Consider the following 18,381-nt stretch of genomic DNA (forward strand, 5'->3'; position numbering starts at 1 on the left):
AGTTCAGTGGAATAGGAAAAAAATAGAGGTCCACTTTAAAAAAAAATAAACTATCATTCTGTTTGTGAGTGGGTAGAAACCACTCTAGAGTACTTTCTTCAGTAATTTCTCTTCTTTCCACCTCTCTTATCTCATCATCTTTTACATCTACTTAGTCACAGTTGGTAACAATAGTGAAAATTTATACCATACTTACAGTTGCTAAATGCTTCCACATAAATACTTTATGGATATCTGAAATAACTCTATGAATTTTTTTTTCCTTTTTTTTTTTTTTTGAGACAGAGTCTTGCTTTGTTGCTCAGGCTAGAGCAAGTGACATGCCCTAACCCTAGCTCACAGCAACCTCAAACTCCTGGGCTTGAGCAATCCTACTCCCTCAGCCTCTCAAGTAGCTGGGACTACAGGCATGCGCCACTATGCCCGGCTAATTTTTTCTATATATATTAGTTGGCCAATTAATTTCTTTCTATTTATAGTAGAGATGGGGTCTTGATCTTGCTCAGGCTGGTTTCGAACTCCTGACCTCTAGCAATCCGCCCACCTCGGCCTCCCAGAGTGCTAGGATTACAGGTGTGAGCCACTGCGCCCGGCCTATGAATTGTATTTTTATAAATGAGGACATTTAGCTTCTTAGTGGCTAATTTTTAGTAGCTTGTAAAGGACATAGGAATCTCTCGCCTTCCATCTCTGTCTCTCTATAACACTGTCCCTCAGATAAAGTGGCACAAATATCAGAATGATAAAGAAGAATTAGTTTAGATCTTTCACATTTCATAAGCACTGACACATATAACTTAGCCTTTACTGAAGATCTCTGAAAATACAGGGATAAGACAAAAGAAAATCAGATTAAAGAGTTAAGATAACCTATATGTAAGGTTGCATATCTGATATTAAAAGAATTCATGTAATTTATATCTTTATGCTATAAAACACCAAAGGAAAATACCACAAAGGTGGTAATTGTGAGAAGCAATTACCTCACTTAGGGCTGTGAGGACAAAGAAAAAAGATTCATCAAATTTAGAAGCTTGAAGGGGAGGCACTACTGAGTGTGGATCCAGACATCTGAGGGGTTTGGTCACTGGTACCTGAGAGTTTGGAGGAAAAGACCCCATACAAGACTGGCAAGCAAATCTCTGAGAAGTGCTGTTGCCTCAGGAATTCAGAAAAGAATTCAGGAATTGAAAGAGTAGGTCAGAAAATCCATGGAGCCAGGCCTTGGACCTTGGAGAAGAACATGCCAGACAGCTGGTGCTTGAATCTCTTAGAGGGCACAGTGAGGCTACCTCCGGGAGGATGGAGAAAAGCAAATGGTAACTTGAACCAACTACTACTCCTGGGAATCATTTTTAATTTGGAGAGTGAAGAATCATTATTAGAATGATGTTGGTAGGAACAGGAAGTAAAACAAGAGGGAGAAGTGCCCTGTTGCCTCTCTAGCCTTCTGTCTCCCTGTAGCACATGCTTTGGGTAGAGTCTATCAGGCACCCACCAGGCAGAGCCCCAAATCACAAAGATGAGAATAAAGGCGAATACTTGAAGCTGAGAGAATAACATGTAACCCATTCCAGCCTCTAGCTACTTAGCCTTTACTCTTGTTCTTCTGCACATACTTGAAATTCCATACGACAATAATGTTTGAAAGTTTATGATTTTACCTAACAAGATGCAATCATTCTTTTCTGTTAAACAGTATTTAATGTAGAATTTTAATGTAAAGAATTGTCTAAACAGGCAAAGAGAACACTTAGGCATCACAGAGGTGGTCATAATAGAAAGCAGCTCTGACCCCTAGGGTTAGAGAGCAAAGGGAAGCAGTTGGGTTTATCAGCATTTAGAAGCCTGGAAGGAGGGCCCTAGAAAGCTTGGACTTGGACCCCTAAAGAGGAAGCAGTGTCTGGTGTTGGTGCTGGTGCCTCAGGGTCACAGAGGACAGCCTCCCTGTAAAGGTGGGGCAGAGACCCTTGAGGAGGGGATTCCAGCCAATTGATTCTGGTACCTCTGAGGGGGTGCAAGGATGTTGTCCTGAGAATGTAGGGATAAAAACTGGAAACTGGATTCATCTGCTACTGGAATCAACTGTTAGTGCCAGAGTGAAGATCTATTCTCTTCACTGGTTTACAGCCGTTTGATTTTCATGTACCTTTGTGTAGTTTTCTTCTTGTTTTTTTGTTCTTGGTGTTCATTGAGCCTAACCATCAGCACAGAGACAGCCTACAACAACTTAAAAAAAAAAAAAAAGCAAAAAATAGCAAGCGTTGGGAAAAGGAGGAATCTGACATTCAGAGTTACCACATTATTAAATGCAAATGCCCAGTTTTCAACAACAAAAAAAATACACAAGGCATATAAAGAAACAGGAACATGGAATCCATTCAAAGGAGAAAAAAAAATCAATAGAAATGGTCCCTGTAAAAGAAATGATGGCAGATCCACTAGATACAGTCTAAAACTACTGCCTTGGAGATACAGAACTGAAAGAAAACATGGAGAAGTCAGGAAAAAGTTAAATGGACAAAATGGAAATTACAATAAACATCTAAAAAAAAATTTTGGAGCTGAAAAGTACAATAATAGAAAAGAAAAATTCATTAGAGGGGTTTAAAGGCAGATTTGAGTAGGAAGAGGAAAGAATCAGTGAAATTGAAGATAGGACAATGGAAATATGAAATCTGAGGAACAAGAGGCAAAAAGATTGAAGAAATAGTGAACAGGGCCTAAGGTACCTATAGAAAACCATCAAGTACCCCAACATATCTATTATGGGAGTGTGGGAGTCCTAGGAGGAGAATAGAGAAAGAGCAGAGAGAATATTTGAAGAAATAATGGCCACCCCCCCCCAATTTGATGGAACATATGAATATCAATATTCCAATATCTGGAAACTTAACAGACTCCAAATAGGATGAACTCAAAGAATCAACTGAGAATATCTTATAATCAATGTATCAAAAGCCAAAGACAGAATCTTGAAAGCAGCAAGAGGGAAGTAACTCATCACATACAAGACATTCTCAATGAGATGATCAGCAGATTTCTCATCACAAGCTTTGGAGACCAGAGCAGTGAACTGCTATATTTAAAGGGCTACAAAGGGGGAAAAACCCAAAACTTAAACCCATAACACTGTATTTGGTAAAACTGTCCTTCAAGAGGGAAGGATAAATTATAAAATTCTCAGAAAAACAAAAGCCGAGGGAGTTTATTACCAGTAGACTTGCCCTGCAAGAAATGCTGAAGGAAGCCATACAGGTTGAAATGAAAGAACATTAGATAGTAACTCTAAGCTGTATGAAGAAATAAAGATCTTGGTAAAGGTAAATACATGAGCAATTATAAAAGGTAGTATTCTTGTAACAATTGGTGCTAATTTCACTTTTTGTTTTCTACATGACTTGAGAGACTAATACATTTTTAAAACAATTATTAATCTAAAAGCTAGCACTATTGTAACTTTAGCTCGTAACTCCATATTTTCTTTAAAAGAATTATTAGTTTATGATTTGGGATACACAATGTACAAAAATGTAATTTTGTGATAACAACTGAAGGGGGTGGGGACAGAGCTGTTAAGGAACAGAATTTGTTGAAGTTAAGCTGGTATAGTGTGCTCTAACTTTAGGATGTCAAATATAATTAACCATGGTAATCACAAGCAAAAGAGCTTAAGAATATACACAAAAGTAAAAAATTAAGAAAATTCCATTTGGAGTAGCACCAAAAAGAATAAAATTTTTAGGAATTATCCAAGGTGATAAAAAACTCATACAATGAAAACTACAAAATACTAGATTTAAGCAAAGAGATAAACAGCAGCATTGTAATTGCCAGCAACTTCCACATCCCACTGACAGAACTGGACAGATCATCCAAGCAGAAAATAAACGTATGTAAATGGGACTCTAGAATAAATGTACCTAGTAGATATTTACAGAATATGTTACCCCAAAACTACTGAATATATGTTTTTTGCCTCAGCACATGGAATATTGTCCAAGATTGTCATAAATTAAGCTACAAAACATGTCTCAACAAATTCAAATAAATAGAAATCATACCATGTATCTTCCTAGACCACAGTAGAATAAACCTAGAAATAAACTCCAAGAGAAACACTCAATTCTACACAAAGTCATGGAAATTAAAAAACCTGCCACTGAATGATTATTGTGTCAATAATGAAATTAAGATGGAAATCAACAGATTCCTTAAACTGAATGACAAAGAGAATGCAAACAATCAAAATATATGGGATTCAGCAAAAGTAGTCCTAAGGGGAAAATTCATAGCCTTAACTGCCTATATCAAAAATACAGAAAGATTACAAATCAACAATATAAAGACACATCTCAATAAACTATAAAAAGAAGAGCAACCCAATCCCAAAGCCAGCAGAAGAAAAGAAATAACTAAAATCAGAGCAAAACTAAACAAAATGAGAAAAAATACAAAGGATATATGAAACAAAAAGTTGGTTCCTTGAAAAGATAAAATTGATAGACTCCTTTTTAGATTAACAGGAACAGAAAAGAAAGGACCTACATCAGCTCAATCAGAAATGAAAAAGGAGATATTACAACTGAAAACACAGAAATACAAAATATCATATGTGAATACTATGAAAATCTCTGTGCACTAAAAAATGTAGAAGAAATGGAAAAATTCCTGGAAATACACAACCTCCCAAGACTCAATTAGGAAGAAATAGAGCTTTTGAACAGACCAATAATGAGCAATGAGTTTGAAACAGTAATAAAAAAAATCATCTAAAACAAAGCCCCAGACCAGAGAGATTCACAGCTGAATCTTATCAGACCCACAAAGAAGGGCTGGTACCTATACTGCAGAAAATATTCCATAACATTGGGAAGGAGAGAATCCCACCCAACTCATTCTATGATGCCAGTGTCACCTTGACACCAAAGCCAGGAAAGAATACAACAACAACAGAAAGGAAAACTACAGACCAATATCTCTTGTGAATATAGATGGAAAAATCCTCAATAAAACACTAGCAAACCAAATTCAACAGCACATCACGAAAATAATCCACCATGACCAAGTGGGCTTCATCCCAGGGATGCAAGGATGGTTCAACATACAGAAATCAATAAATGTGATTCATCACATAAACAGAAGCAAAAACAAAGACCGTATGATCATCTCAATGGATGAAGAAAAAATATTTGACAAAATTCAGCACCTCTCATAATAAAAACTCTCAAAAAACTAGGCACAGAAGGAACATCTCAAAATTATAACAGCCATGTATGACAGACCCACAGGCAAAATCATACTGAATGGGGAAAAGTTAAAAGCATTCCCACTAAGAACTGGAACAAGGCAAGAGTGCACACTATCACCACTTCTATTCAACATAGTGGTGGAAATCTTAGCCAGAGCAATCAGGCAAGAAAAAGCAATAAATGCTATCCAAATCAGGATAGAGGAAGTCAAATTGTCACTTTCTGCTGATGATATGATCTTATATCTAGAAAACCCCAAAAGCTCCACCAAGAGAACTCTAGAATTGGTAAATAAATTCAGCAAAGCCTCGCGTTACAAAATCAATGTACAAAATCAATTAGTAGCATTCCTATACACCAACAACAGTCAAGCCGAGAGTCAAATCAAAGACTCAATACTGTTCACAATAACTACAAAGAAAATAAAATACCTGGAAATGTACTTAACCAAGGAGGTGAAAATTTTCTACAAAGAGAACTATGAAACACTGAGAAAAGTAACTGCAAATGACACAAACAAATAGAAAAACAAATCATCCTCATGGATTGGTAGAATCAACATTGTTAAAAATGTCCATACTACCCAAAGTGATTTATAGATTCAGTGTAATCCCCATCAAAATACCAATGTCATATTTCACAGATCTAGAAAAAAAATAATTCTGTGCTTCATTTGGACCCAGAAAAGAGCCCAAATAGTCAAAGCAACCTTAAGCAAAAGAACAAATCTGGAGGGATCACATTACCAGACTTCAAACTATAGTACAAACGCTATAGTAACCATAACAACATGGTATTAGCAAAAAATAAAGACATAGACCAATTGAATGAAATAAACAATCCAGATATAAAACTATCCACATACAGCCAACTGATCTTTGAGAAAACAGACAATATACACTGGGGAAAAGAAGCCCTATTCACTAAACGGTGCTGGGAAAATTGGATAGCCACATGCAGAAGAATGAAACAGGATCCATATCTCTCACCACTTAAAAAAATTAATTCAAGAGAGATAAAAGACTTAATGTAAGGCATGAAATCATAAGAATGCTAGAGGAAAATGTTGGAAAAAACTCTTCTAGATATCAGCGTAGGCAAAGAATTTATGAAGAAGACCCCAAGGGCAATCACAGCAACAAGAAAAATACATAAATGGGACTTGATTCAAGTAAAACCTTCTGCATGCCAAAGGAAATAATCAACAGAGCAAATTGCCTACAGAATGGGAGAAAATATTTGCAATACATACATCTGATAAAGTGCTAATACCCAGAATCCACAAAAAACTCAAGCAAGTCAACAAGAAAAACAACCTCATTAATAAGTGGACAAAAGACATGAACAGAAGCTTCTGAAAAGAAGATGGATAGATGACCAATAAACATATGAAAAAATGCTCAACATCACCAATGAGCAGGAAAATACAAATTAAAACCACACTCAGATATCATCTTACCACACTTAGAATGGCTTTATTCAAAAGTCCAAAAACAATAGATGCTGGCATGGATGCAGAGAGAAAGGTATGCTTATACAATGTCAGTGGGACTGCAAATTAGTACAACCTCTATGGAAAACAGTATGGAGCCTCAAAGGAGTAAATGTAGACCCAATCCAGCAATCTCACTATTGAATTATCTACTCAAAGGAAAAGAAGTCATTTTATCAAAAAGACACCTACATTTGAATGTTTATTTCAACACAACTCACAATTGCAAAGATGTGGTGTCAACCCAAGTCCCTTCAATCTATGAGTGGATTAACAAAATGTGGTATATGTATACTGTGTAATACTACTCAGCCATGAAGAAGGATGAGTTAAGGGCTTTTGCAACAGTTGGGAAGGAACTGGAGACAATTATCCTAAGTGAAATATCTAAAGAATGGAAAACAAACACCACATGTGTTCACTATTAAATTGGGACTAACCAATGAGCACACATGTGCACAGAAGGAAGTAAGCTCAGTGTAAATTAAGCATGGGGCAGAGGAAGGAAGGGATATGCAAAAATCCTACCTACCAAGTACAGTGAGCACTATCTGTGTGATGGGTACTCTTATAACCCTGACTCAAGCATAAAAAAAAGCAATTCATGTATCCAAAAACATTTGTACTCCTGTAATATTTTGAAATAATAATAATAATAAAAAGCTATAAAACATTTCTGAAAGAAATTAAAGAAGACATAAATAAATTGAAAAATATCTCATGTTCAACGATTGGAAGACTGAATTACTGTTAAGATATCAATACCACCTCAACGAATAAACAGATTTAATGCAATGTCTGTGAAAATTCCATTGACTTTTTTGTAGAAATAGAGAAATCCATGCTAACATTCATATGTAATCTCAAGGGACCCTTAGTAGGAAAAAAAAAAATAGAATTCAGAAATAAACTCTTGCATAGTTGATCTTGCATAGATGATCAAATGATTTTTGGCAAAGATGCCACGACCATTCAAAGGGGGAAAATAACTATCTTTTCAACAAAGAGTGCTGGGAATACTAGATATCTGCATGTGAAAGAATGATGCTGGGCCCTTATCCAACAAAAATAAACTCAAATGGATTCATGACCTAAATGTAAGGCCTAAAACTATGAAACTCTTAGAAGACAACATAGAGCAAAAGCTTCACAACATTGAATTTGGCAATGATTTCTTGAATATGACACCAAAGGCATAAGCAACCAAATAAAAAATAGAAAAAATAGATCATGAAAAAAGTTTTTTAACTGTGCATCAAAATCCACTCTCAACAGAGTAAAAAGACAACCCACATAATGGGGAAAATATTTGCAAATCCTATTTCTGATAAGGGATTAATATCCAGAGTTATTGTTTGATGGGTATAGAGTTTCAATTTTACAAGATCTGGAAATGGATTGTGGTGATGGTTGAGCAATATTATGAATGTATTTAATACCACTGAACTATACACTTAATAATGTTTAAGGTGGTAAATTTTGTGTATATGTTTTCCAAAATGAAAAAAAAATCTGTCTTAATGTCCTTGTTTGTTAATTCTATCATGTTTGTAACTTCTAAGTTGGTTTTGTTTTGCTTTTTTCTTTCATTATAGTTCTTATTTCCTTTCTTCTTTGTGTGCCTCATAATTTTTTAATTTGATGGCAGACATGAATTTTACCTTTTCAAATGCTACATACTTCTGTATTTCTATAAAATATTATTGAACTTTGCTTTGAGATGCTGTTAAGTTACTTGGAAATAGTTTGATCCTTTCTGATCTTGCTTTTAAGCTTTGTTAGTTGGAACCGAAACAGCATGTACATTAGAGCTAATTTTATCCCACTATTGAGTCAAAGCCCTTCTGAATACTCAACCTATTGTTCCATGATTATAATGTTTTCCACTTTTGCTGGTGGGAATAAGGGTTATTTCTGGTCCTGTGTGAGCTCTGAGAATTGTTCCCTCTAATCCTTTTAGGTGGTTCTTTTATCAGCCTTGGGCAGTTTTCTCACGTGCGTACAATTATCAATACTCAGTTGAAGACTCTATTGGGCCTTGTGCAGATCTTTGGAGCTCTCTCTTTGTGCAGATCTCTCTTCTCCACTACTCCATTCTGTGAACTTTAGTTCCCTTGTCCTTCTCACACTACGAACTTTGTCTTCTCAACGCAAGCGGTTCCATACACTGCAGCCTAGAAACAAGCTTTAGGCAGAAAGCTGGAGCAATTGTAGAGCTAGTCTGATCGATCTCCTAGGACAAAATTACATCCTAATACCAGCAGTGCTGATTTCCCAGGATGGTAAGTTTACGCTGTGACATTTAGTTTTTCCTGAAGAGCATGGCTTTAAGTTGGTAGCTAGTATGAGAGATCATCATAAGGTTGTACAAAGAGCCCTTAGGAATGAATCGGGAAGGGAAGGCATTTATCATTCTGCCACCTTTCTTTTGGATCATTTCCCCTAGTTTAAAATAAAAGCAAAACATAAAATATGCATAAGTCGTGATTGCTGTAGGTGACTCCCAGAGAAGGACTGCTGCAATTCCCAGCCCTTCTGGGTCCTGTACAGGAATTTCCATTTTTGCTCATGTCTCCTTTTCATCATCCATTCTCTCTCCATCATCTTAGTTACCCAATCCCTGCTCTTCTCCTATATGTTCAAGACCCACTCCCACAGCATCTCACAGCCTCCTTTCCTTGTGTCTTTGTTCCTTTCTAGCCTCAGAGCAGACGACAGGAAGTGACAGGAAAGAAGCCAGCCTTCTGAGCTCAGTTTTATGGGAAATGCTCAATACTTTTTTTTGAGGCCAGATGCTTTGCTGAAGAAATGTCTTCTAATACCCAAATGCTCAGGTTCATCGCTTCACATTTGTGAAAGGTTAAAAAAATGAAGTCAGTGAAATTTTGATAACATAAATAGAATTACTAAAAAAAAACAAAAAAACTATGTAATTAAACCCTAAACTGAATTGGAGAAAGATGCAACTATCAGGTACTCAGAGAACTAAGGTCACGAATCTGGATTTCTGTGTGAATTGGGATATTTTAACAGCTGAGATGCCTCCTGAAGAGCCTATGGCATGTTGCCTTTAGTTTGGTGCTGAAAGGAGGTGGGCAGGGAGCCAGGACTTCTGCCAGGCCCAGATGGTCCTGGTCCAGCCTGCCCTCGGGGGCTCTTTCCTGCCTGACTGTGGGCCCAGGCAGTTGGCCCCATGCCTGCTCCTTGCCTGGGTTGCCCTGGGTGGGAAAGCCCTGAAATAATCTTTTCCCTTCAGTGAAACATAATTTCCCCAGCTTTAATCATTCCCGTTAACTCTGAAAATGAACATACAGGCTAATTTGGTCTATGGAAAAACTGGAAATAAAATACATACACACACACGCAGACACACACAAACTAGTGGGAAATGACAAGCGGTAGGTACTTCGCAGTGTGTCCTGTTTTACAGTTTCTTACTCTGAGCTGGTATCACATGCTAAGGCCTTCTGCCTTCCCATCTATTCTAAGGAAAGGGAAACAGGAACTGAATTCATGCATGCTGAGAATTTTCACATGTATCCCCTCTGTACAAATGAGGAAAGTAAACTCAGATAAGTAGCTTGTAAAAAAATCTCACAGTAAGTGGAACAGCTAAATTGGTATTCAACTCTTTTGGACTTCTATACAGCATGCAAATTTTCTTTTATTTCATATATCATAAGGTCAATGTATAAAAAAACTTAGCAGATAAAACACTTTAAAAAATGAAATTTTATGTAGTATGCTGCTGTATAAAACAGGTAAAAATCAGAGTTTCTCCAGCTGAAGCTGCAGAGAGGAAGGCAGGAGCCTCATTTGGAAGTCACTGGTCCAGTTCCCCAAGTCCCCTCCTCCGTGAGGGCCCTTGCAGGGGAACAGGAAGGTAAACTGGGCACTGATTATTCCATGGCCACAGTTAGAACGGGAAATACAGTTCTCAGTCTCAACGGTCATTTATAATATACCTGTAGGGAATTTCAGATGGGCTGGGCACTCCCTCAAAGCACTATTTTGTTGAGATAGAAAAATCACCTTTGGACATCCTGTCATAGTTCCACGTTTATGCTTTGGAGTAGAAATTGTATAAAATACGAATAAATCAAGGCAAAACTTAGCAGATCCCAGCCTCGATCTGCCCGGTGATAGCCAGGCCAGAACCGGGAGTCAGTTTGCTGTGAGTTAATCTGTAGCGCGGTTTATCTAGTAAACAGGACAGCTCCCTCTCCAGCTCCTAGGAGGCCTGGGGTAGAAGGATGGATTTGCCTTTCACTAGCGACTGAACAGAGCAGCAGAGCTACAGGGGCACAGACTAAGACAGTTGCTAGGGGCTGTTTTCTAGCTCACAAAATACAGCCCTTTGCAAAGTGACGGGGTAGGGGTATTGAAATCTTGTAGCAACCCAGTGTCTTGCAGAGAATAAGTAAGGGCACATTTTACGTTTAGAACACAGCAGAGGGAAGTTAGTTTATTGCCTCATCTTCAAAACCAATCTTACTATAGGGCAGAATTTAGAAGTTTGGGCAATTTGTTTCATTTGTCTTGCAGCAGTATGGAAAAAAAAAAAGGATGGGGAAATCACTATTATTATTTTATGCCTTGGTGAAGGCAGCACAGTGGATTTGCAGGATAAAAGTTAAAACAGACACGTGCAGCTGCCTGGGTGCTTCCAACATCTTTTTTTTTGTTTGTTTTGAGACAGAGTCTCACTTTGTTGCCCAGGCTAGAGTGAGTGTCATGGCGTCAGCCTAGCTCACAGCAACCTCAGACTCCTGGGCTCAAGCAATCCTGCTGCCTCAGCCTCCCGGGTAGCTGGGACTACAGGCATGTGCCACCATGCCCAGCTAAATCTTTCTATATATATTAGTTGGCCAATTAATTTCTACTATAAATAATTTCTATTTATAGTAGAGACGGGGGTCTCGCTCTTGCTCAGGCTGGTTTCAAACTCCTGACCTCAAGCAATCTGCCTTCCCCGGCCTTCCAGAGTGCTAGGATTACAGGCGTGAGCCACCACGCCCGGCCCCAACTTCTTTTAGCATTTGTCCAAACGAGTTTCCCAGGCCCCTAGGGGACGTGTCCACGCAGGCAAGGCGTCTGCCTCTTGTAGCACCGCTGACTCCGAGTTTGGCAGCGCTTAGCAGGCAGGGTCGTCCCTGCAGCTCTGGGGAGCAGACCTAGCGCGTGGATGTGCCCGTGACGAGGGCACCCACGGGGGATGAAGGAATGAGAGGGGCACACACTCTGCAGATGTCCTGGTGCTGGGATGAGTAGGAGGGTTTGTTGGTCTAAATGGGCTGAGAGAAAGAGATTCAGAGATTCGGAAAATCACACGGCATTTATTCCATGCTGATTCTGCCAGGCCCTCGCCCAGTGCTTTCCATAACTAGTTCTAAGTCTTACCACAACTCCAAAAAATAGATATTACTTTGTTTTATTTGGAGGGGGGACACTTACAGATAGTAGGTGACACTCAAAGTCACCCTGCTACTAAACATCACAGCACAGGGGTCTGTGGCTCTAAAGGCTTTTTAAAATGTAGCCACTCTGTATGGCCAAACCACCAGGCACCACGCCAAGGGCTTCACGGTTAATCCTCAATGCAGCCCTGTGGCGGAAGCTCTTATTATTGCCATTAACAAACAGGGAAACTAGTTCACAGAGAGATTAAGTGGTGTTCAAATGGCTCCTGCTCACTCCAAACCTCTATTTTTAACTTGACCCAGCATACCTACATGTTGAGGTTCGTACATATTGGCTTCTTTGACTTAGAAGTAGTCAGCGTTTTAGCCATGGTTTGAGTGCGATGAATTTGCACACGTTGTACAACTGCGCATGTCTTTTCTGGAATCAGACCCCAACATTGCTTTGCTGGGAAGCCCTCTAGCGTGGGCTACGTGCCCCTGAGACATAAAACACACACCTTTGTGCTGAATTCGGTGGTAGAGAATTGAAGCAAAAAGCCAGGCCTGGGTAGTCCGGAACTCTCACCTGGAGAACAAGCTTCTGCTTTGGCACCACATGCTATGACACAAGGACCCATGCTGAGTGACAGACTGCACCCCTTTTATAGTTCAAGGTCTGTGACTGTGAAGGGCAATCAGGTGTCTGGGAAACTGAGTCATCCCGGGTTAGGTACCAGCTTCAGGTGCTCCTATAAAATCTGTTAAAGAATTCCAGGGTGACCTTTGGAAGTGGTGGGAGGTTGGCCTCTCCTGGGAAGTCTTGTCATATAATAAGCCATTCCTGGTATTGTTTTCAGACCCTGATATATGTTATCCTCTGAAGCCTTAGGCAATGGACTGAATGTGTCCCCTCCAAAATTCATATGTTGAACTCCTAATCCTCAACTCCCACTCATTTTGGAAGATGATTATGTCTTGAAGGTGGAACTCTAATGAATGAGATCAGTGCCCTATAAATAGGATCCCCAGAGAGCTCTCTTGCTTTCTTTCTGCCATGGGAGGACACAATGAGGAGTCAGCAATCTGCAACCCAGAAGAGGACCGTCCCTAGAACTGGCCATGCTGGCAAACTGATTTTGGACTTCCAGCCTCCGGAGCTGTAAGGCATAAATTTCTGTTGTTTATAAGCCATTCAGTCAGTGGCACTTTGTCACTACAACCCAGGCTGACTACGACACCCTGTGGAAAAAGTACCATCGCGGTGTCATTTCATAGACTGGGTAACTGAGTCACAGTTAGGAGCAGAGTCCTCGTCTAAGTCTCTCCGCTTGTTCTGCCCCACTGTGCTCCACAGAGCTGCACCCTGTCTTGTGCTGCTCCCCAAGTTCACTGGTCAGGGGTCGATGTCATCTAGTTTGGTTGGGGACACGAAGGAGACCTTCTAAGACCATTCTGTTTTGCGTTTGTAAAGGAAGTAGTGGTTGCAGTTAACTTTCCCTACTTTAAACAATCCTTTGAACTTTCAGTGTTCTCAGAACTGAACAAAAAGATGTTGTCTTGGCTGGCTTTGAACTGCCCGCGGCCCTGGAACTCACCAGGACACACACAAAGCAAAGGACTGGGTTGCCCAGGATCGCTCCACATGCCAAGCCTCGGGGCCTCCCGTGTGCTTGGGCTTTTATCGATGTGAAACCACTCTGGGGCGTATTGTTCATAGGAATCCAGGGGCAGTAGCCCAGCATAAGGCTAAAAAATTATAGCGGGCTTGCTAAGTGATGGTCTTATTACGGGGTTTGGAAAGCAACAACCACCACAAAAGATCAGGAGGGATCTAGCCTGGAGAAAAGCCACTTCTGGAGAAGAATGCATATATTCCCAGACAAGAGTTTATTTATCAAAAGAACCATCATTTCTTCTGTGACCTTTCCCTGAGCCCTTGTTTTGTGTTGTGGGTTAATTTTGCTCTGCTTCCTCTATAACCTGTCTCCTGGGAATGTTCCTGGGCGGTCCTGAGCACTGCCCTGAAAAACTCCCACTGTAACTGAGGGGGAAGTTCCCTGTGAAGGTTGTCCTTGTGCCGCCGTGTTAATTAGGGACAGGTTGACTGCTGTAACTGACAGCACCAAAATCTCTGTGACAGTGCGATAGAAACCTAGTCCTTGATTACATATGGGCCACATCTGCCAGGTGTCCTTCCTCCAAGAGGGATTCAGGGACCCAGGCTCCTTCCATCTTTGGCACCACCATCTGTTTGGGGGTGGAGGTGGAGAAAGAGAGAGAGAGAGAGAGAGAGAGAGAGATGAAAGGTTGCTCCTGGGTAATTTTTATGGGCTGGGACCAGAAAGCACACCTTCCATTGCCCAGAACTCAGTCACATGGCCCCACCATAACTGCAAAGGGGTCAGAAGATGTAGCCCCAAATATGCTCTATTACATTTGCAGTAACAGTAAGTCCACTGGATTCTGTTGAGGGATACATGAGCTGGAGCTGCCTGTGGAGGTGTCTCCTAATGTCTTAGGAGACATTGTTGCTTTGGAGTCTGCCAAGAAGAAAACATTCAGAAGGTAGGCTTGGAGGACTGGTCACCCATATGGGCCCCAGTGACTGAGGCATGGAGGGTGGGTGTGTTATACACAGGAGTGAATATACACTGTTAGTATTGTTTAATGTGGCTCCGTAGTCATTAGTACTTGATGTGGCTGTTTTGCCTTCCCAGATCCTTCCAGAAAAAAAAATCACCTTTCCTTTCTTGGACCTACATTGGATGCTTTACGGGTTTCTATCCTGGTGTCAGTAACACTTTGCTGCCCTTATTTTCACTTCTGGCTTCCCCGACTAGAATGTACACTCCTTGAGGCAGGGACCTTGTCACATCCTTTCCACAGTGCTTGGGATGAAAGGTTCAGTACATAAATGATATTATTAGAGGGTTAGAGACTCACTGTTTCTCAAATTGAAAGCTTACCCTCCATATTAAACATATTGCCCGGAGAGGAAGCTATTAATTCCATTCTACTGTACTTGATCCATTAGTATCACAGAGAAGCAGAATGGAGTAGTGGGGGGAAGGTTTGGGGTTCGGTAGGGGTGCGTCACAGTCCAGCTTCTGCCACTTTCAACCCGGGTCGTTGTAATTTAACCTACACTGCCTCTTCATCTAACTGCTTCTCACCTTTGACACATGGTAAGTGGGCAGTCTTATATCGTACCGTGTTTCCCCAAAAATAAGACAGGGTCTTATATTTATTTTTCTTCAAGAAGACACCCTAGGGCTTATTTTCAGGGGATGTATTATTTTCCCCTCAAAGCCTCAGCTTGCAGCATGCACAGGATGGCCGGGACCTGACAGGGGGAGCCGACCTCGTTGGTGGGGCTCCCCACACCTTTCTGGTCACCTCTGGGATAGTAGCTGTCACCATGGGGCAGATGAGAAGGGCTGCTGGTCTTCTTTACTGCTCCGCGACGAAATGCATGGGCTGTGCAGCTACGCTGCGTAGCCACGCCCATCACTAGGTCTTATTTTCGGGGTAGGGCTTCTATTGCGCAAATGCTCAGAAATCCTGCTAGGGCTTATTTTATGGGTAGGTCTTATTTTCGGGGAAACACGGCAATGATGATTTGAAGTTAAGAGAATATGCATACAAGAGACTTGGCTAAGCACGTTAGGAAGAAACCCCCTTATGCCCAAGAGTCAGGTGTAAGTGTTGTCCCCTGGCTGCCTAAGAGAGAAGCCAGTCCTCTATTCAGAGCAGCTGTGGGCAGTGGCGTGGGCATGGCACTTGCCCTTCTGCCAAGATGGGGACGTAGATTTGGGCTTCGAGCCTATGCCCGTGAAAGGCATAGACTCATGTGTTCTTAATGTTAGTAAGGTCCTCGGATGTGTGAAAAAGAAAAAAGAAAGTGCTTCCTGAGAAATGAAGGGCTGGGCTGCCTTGCGAAGTAGAGATTCCTCATGCTGGAAGTATTCTGTAAAAAACGACTCAGCCATCTGCCAGGGATAGAGCTGAGAGGCCTGTTTTGAGTAGGAGAGCAGAACTGGCTTGGTGACTCTCATCAAGGAAGAGGGACCATGCCAAGGCCTCTGGTGGTTGATGAGTAATAAAAACAATAAATACCTGTCATTTCTGTTATATAAGGCATTGGGAAAAGTGCTGAATATCATTGCCTTGGCTGGTGGGTATGTCCAGAAAATACATGTTTGGAGATATAAGTAGAAAATGTTGAAAAAGACTTCACTCATGCTTTCTAAACCTTCCAACAACAACAACAAAACTCTGATCATACAACATATTTTAAAAAGCCAGCATACTGTACCATCTTTGGTCAAGAAATTGTTCATTGATTGATTGATGGATTGACCAATTCCTTCGACACGATCAGATAAGCAAATATTTGTTGAATAAGTGATTGAATGAATGAATAACTCTTCCTTTATGCCAGGTTTAATAGCCTCAGTTTCCCCAGGTTTTGTTACTATGATCTGTTCTTTTTCCACATGCCTAACAGTCCTGGTGACCCTGCCCCGGATGACTTTTCAGTCTGTTCATGTCCCTCTTAACAGTGCAGCTCTCAGACCTGAATACTACACCTGTACTCCACCTTCAGTCACGTGACCCGCCAGGAAAAGGCCTTGTGATAAGCAATCAGCTAAAACTAAAAACAAAAATCTTACTGTTCTGGAAGGCCAGGGATCAGAGATGTCATGGCTGAAATTTCCTTCAAATGAATCCAAACAGGGCTGTTAAAGACCAGGGGTAGAAGTTTGCAGTTTTTGCATGTGATGTTTTCATTGCTTTCTAACCCCATAGCTAAAGTGACTGTTATTAATATATTCAGTCCTGGGCATGGCTCCTGGCCTCAATCCCTGTGCCAAGCACCAGACTAGAGATCTGGGAACTAGGACACAAGCCAGCTATTTGAGGCACATTACATCAGACATTTCCTGAGGTGAAAAGGAAGGCCTCCTTGCTAGAAAGCAGGGAGGATTTTGGCTCTTAGAGACTGGATTCAGTAACTTTAACTCCTTGGCTAAGGGCCAGGCCTCCAGCAAGCAGCTATCATGTGGCCTGCAAAAAACCCAGATCCAAGGCCTCTGGCTCCTGCTTTACGGGTGACACCATGGCCTCCTTTGAGAGGTGTATCCCCGTTTTAGGGGCAGAGGCAGAATTTAGGAAAGGAGAGACATTATAAAACCTGGCATTAAAAAAAAAATCTTGGTAACTTTTCTAATTTTCAATTTTGGAGTCAATGTTATTTTTGTAGTGGGAAATTGCAGACCCTGAATTAGAATGCTGTCCACAAAAATATTGTCCATCTGTCACTCTTTCTTTTCTTTTCAAGTTAAATAAAATCATATAATGTATAGTAATAGATATATTGATGTTAACTATTAAATTTATAAATTAGACCATAATGGTGGTTTCTCAATTAACTTCATAAATTGTCTTTTGCAGCCAAGGAATTTGATCTCAGTAGCACTCAAAGCTGACTATGTTGTAATTCTGAAGTCTTTAGCTCTCCTTATATACTATACAGGCTATTATGTAATTACATGTGCTAATGCCTCTGTGTTCATTGAGTACAAAGCACTACTCAAATGATTCTTTTTTTAAAAAAAAAAATCTTAATTATGATGCAGAGGCTCTGGAAGCTTCCCTTCTCAATGCTTAAAGGTGTGTCCTGTGGTAGAAACATCTGGTTAGAGTAATCTTAGGGTACATGAGAAGACAAGATACAGAACACCTTTGGGTGAATTATCATATCTGATATTCTTCCTGTCTGCAAATTACAGAGTTATTATTAGATCATTCTATAGTTTATTAACTCAGACTCAGCAGAGAGAAGTTCTGAAGTGATTTTCAGGATCAACGCCCAGGTCTTTTGATACAGATGGATGCCTTTCTCACCATAAGCTCTCCAGCTGAGGAGCACTGGTGTTGCAATGAACAGACGCCTGAGGGAATGATCTGGTAAAGTACTTTGGTGTAACCTTTCTGTAGTCTCAATTCTTAGTCATCAGTCTAAACTCTGGATACTTCATCTTTCCTTTTGGGAAAATTGATCTGGCACTATCTGATCCCTACCTAGGAGGGGTGCTCAAGAAGAACATGAAATATTTATGAAGGGCTTTGTTTCATGGGAAGTACTGTTCCAGGCTACGGAACTGTAGTGTGCTTCTGGGTGGCTGAGTTGGAAATGTAGTTCAGCTTTCACCCACTGACTCTTCCGCGGTTG

The sequence above is a fragment of the Microcebus murinus genome, chromosome 10 (genome assembly GCF_040939455.1).
Source record: "Microcebus murinus isolate Inina chromosome 10, M.murinus_Inina_mat1.0, whole genome shotgun sequence".
In the NCBI taxonomy this organism is placed as follows: Eukaryota; Metazoa; Chordata; class Mammalia; order Primates; family Cheirogaleidae; genus Microcebus; species Microcebus murinus.